The sequence below is a fragment of the Acanthisitta chloris genome, unplaced genomic scaffold (assembly GCF_000695815.1).
Source record: "Acanthisitta chloris isolate BGI_N310 unplaced genomic scaffold, ASM69581v1 scaffold4162, whole genome shotgun sequence".
Classification (NCBI taxonomy): Eukaryota; Metazoa; Chordata; class Aves; order Passeriformes; family Acanthisittidae; genus Acanthisitta; species Acanthisitta chloris.
In genome coordinates this window covers 26,933-30,597 of record NW_008658699.1, presented here as the reverse complement: position 1 = coordinate 30,597, position 3,665 = coordinate 26,933, and the positions used below count along the sequence as shown (strand labels likewise).

General features: G+C 52.8%; 1 protein-coding gene across 1 annotated transcript in view; it reads left to right on the top strand.

The window, feature by feature from the left end:
• LOC103812181 (ephrin type-A receptor 8-like) overlaps window positions 1-3,665 on the top strand; it is a 45,737-nt gene that overhangs the window by 15,382 nt on the left and 26,690 nt on the right. The gene's annotated exons all lie outside the window — the stretch shown is intronic.

The following is a 3,665-nucleotide window of genomic DNA, read 5'->3' as shown; positions in this document are numbered from 1 at the left end:
GGGGGGGGGGGGGGGCAGAGGATGGACATCTCGGCCCCAGACCAGGGCTGATGGGGCAAAGAGCCCATGTCTGTTGGGAAAATGCCAGCCTGAAAGAGGGATAGCAGTGGGATGGGCTGATTGGGAAATGCCATTTAACTCTCTATGACCCCTGGTAGGGAGCAACTTGTCACCAGGTCCTGAGCTTTGAGGGGACTCCAGAGCTGGGTCACCCCATGGGCACTCAGCTGAGCAGCTCATCATCAGGGTGAGCATCAGGGGGAAGAGCCCAAAATGACTGGGAAGCTCTCAATTCCCTGTGATGAGAGGAGTTTCTGTAGGAACTGGGCAGAGGGGCAGGTAAGCCTCCCCTGGGGATGGTTTCTCGCAGGGATGCAAACACAGCCCTGCAGTGTGGCTGGGAGGGATGTCAGGGTGGTAACCCCCATGTGAGTGTGCCATCTCCACTGGTTGGTTCCCCATGCTCTCTCCACTTCCATCTCCATGTCCAGGTTTTCCTGCCACAGTAGTTTTCCAGCAGTTGTGAGTTTCAGATCTCAGAGTGACCTGGCTGAAAGGATTTTGCTCATTCGTTTAAAGAACAGAAACAATCCCATAAATACCCACAGGACCAACTGCAAGGCACAGTGGGGCTTGCTGCAGGCACAAAACCTGCCAAATTGGGGTGCCTACCTGGCTGTTGCTGCTGTGCTGATTTTCCATGGCCATTCCTTTTCATCCTCTCTCTGAACTAAACAGTCCTAATCTTTTCAATTCCACCTCCCACTGAAATCTTCCCAGGCCTCTAATAATTTTCATTGATCTGTTGCTTGAGACTTTCAGTCCCTGCACTGCTTGAGCAGGAGTGATCAGACCAGTGAATTCATAATAATAACAATGATCAGATTTCTATCAGGGCTTTATCGTGTATGTAAATATATTAAATCGTTAACTCAGCTCTAATTTTAGCAGTTTAGCTCTTGCAGTGAGGAGTAGCCTGGGAATGGAAGAGATTGAGAGGTACAAGGTCAGAGGGGACCACGGAACTAATGTGATGTGATCTCCTGCATAAATACAGGCCTTCAGAGCTGTCACTTCATTCTCTCTCAGAGCAGCTCAGCTTTGAGGGGAAAACATCCTTGGCTGCAAAATTGCCAGTGGAGATAAAACCTCCAGGTCCTGTGGTGATGCTGTTAACTGCCCCTGTTAAAAACCCATTGCTCTGAGGGTTTGTCTGGCTTCAGTCTCCTACCACTGGAGCTTCTTCAGCCACTGCCTGGAGGAGGGAGATATTGTCCTCTTCATGGTCATGCTCTGGGTTGGGTGGATCCCTGTCCTGTCACCCTGCTGCTCCTGACATCTCATCCCAGCCCTGTTGTCAAATCCTGCCATCCTGGAGGAGCCTGAGGCACATCAGGGGATCAGGGACCAGAGGAATCTCTGGGAGGGAGGATATTTCTGGGAGCAAGGGGTGTTTTACTTTGTCCACTTCCACTGCTCTGCCCTTCATTGCATCCAGGCAATTCCTCCCCATAGTCAGACCCTCCACCACACTCAGACTCCTCTGGTCTGGGACATCCCAGAGCTGCCTGCACAGCCAGGGCAACAGTCCAAAGCATCAGCACTGCAAAACTGGAAGGGCATCACTCACAGAGTCCTGGTGTCCAGAGCAAATTCTGAGGAGGCCACGAAGTTGACAAGAGGATTGGAGCATCTCCCCTACGAGGACAGACTGAGAGTGGGGGCTGTTCAGGCTGGAGAAGAGAAGGTTGTGTGGAGACCTCAGAGCAACCTGCCAGGAGCTGAAGGGGCTCCAGGGAAGCTGCAGAGGGATCTGTGTTAGGAGCTGCAGGGACAGGACAAGGAGGAATGAGGAGAAAGTGAAAAGAGGGGAATTAGATTAGATATTAGGCAGAGGTTTTCCCTGTGAGAGTGGTGAGACACTGTCCCAGGTTGCCCAGGGAGGCTGTGGCTGCCCCAACCCTGGCAGTGTTCACAGCCAGGTTGGCTAAAGCCTTGAGCAACCTGCTCTGGTGGGAGGTGTCCCTGCCCAGGGCAGTTGGGGTAGGCACTGGATGCTCTTAGAGTTCTCCAACCTTGATGACTCTATAATTCTCTGACACCTTGGCCATTGAGCTCCATCTCTGCCAGACTTGGGAGTGAAGTATGTAGCTGCCCCAACCCTGGCAGTGTTCACAGCCAGGTTGGCTAAAGCCTTGAGCAACCTGCTCTGGTGGGAGGTGTCCCTGCCCAGGGCAGTTGGGGTAGGCACTGGATGCTCTTAGAGTTCTCCAACCTTGATGACTCTATAATTCTCTGACACCTTGGCCATTGAGCTCCATCTCTGCCAGACTTGGGAGTGAAGTATGTAGAGGGAAACCCAAAGCAACCACACAAAATGGACGCAAAGCATTTAGGTGCCTCCAATAAGCTCATCATTCCCTTGCCAGACCCTCCTGGAGAGCCCTGGCTGAGTATCATGGGGGCAGCTTCACTAACCCCCCAGCTCTGCCCTCATCCTGAGCGTCTCTAAGCTCCATTCCAACCCCTAAAATTCTATGATTCTCTGTTGATTCTGTGTTTGCATCACTTGCCTCACTGGAAGGTGCTTTCCCCTCTGAGCTTGCTGTGACCAGAGAGGCATCAGGGAGTGATGGGCACAGGGAGCTCTGGGGAGTGTCAGCCCATCAGGGAGCTCTGCCTGGCCTGTTTTGACATTTTCTCTTGCCAGACAATTAACTGAGGGGTAATTGGCTGTAATTGCCGCTCAGGGGTTTAATCGCATCCCCCCCTCAGCTCCAGCCCGGAGCCACGTGCAGGAAGAGGAAGGGTCACTGGGAGCATCCCTGTCCCGCAGGCTGCGGCTCCTCTCAATTAGAGCTTCAAAGGGCTCCCAGGAGCCTTGCAGCTCGCTCCTTTCCCAGCACAATCCCCTTTGCAGGGAAAATTAAACTCTTAGCAGCGCCGTCAAAGAGGCTGTCCCTGCCCCTCCTCTGCCTCCCAGTTCTCCCAGCAAAACGCCCCAGTGCCCTTCTCTCCCCTCTCCTTGCTCAGCACATGACCCCCCCTGGATCAGAGGGAGCCTGATCAGCCCCTTTGCAAATTGCTTTTCTACTGACTAATTAAAACGCTGATGAGATAAGTCAACATATTATTAATAATTATTGTATCGTCTACTTTGATTTACAAAGTCAAACAGGAAAGGATTTTGTTCCCACGCAGGGTATCTAAGGAGCCTGAATGATGCCTCATAGAAGCTAATTGGAACAGGAGCACCTTGAGTGCTGGGGAAAGGCCTCCCATGCTGCCCACAACCTCCATCTGCTCCTCCCCAGCAGCTCTGTGGCCCCACAGCATCCCCCTCACTGCATGGGGTGGGGGCAGCACAGGGAGCTGGTGGGATCTGCCACCCAGGAACTGCACCAGCACCTCCCACAAAACCATGGCATGTCCTGAGCTGGGAGGGACCCACAAGGATTACAGAATCATAGAACCATCAGGGTTGGAGGAGACCTCTATGAGCATCAAGTCCAACCATTAACCTGTCACTGCTGGAAGCCCTAAACCAGATCCTCCAGCACCACATCCAGACACCTCTTAAACACCTCCAGGGATGGTGACTCCACCACCTCCCTGGGCAATTCCCTATTCCAGTGCCTGAACACATGAACAGGGAAAACATTTCC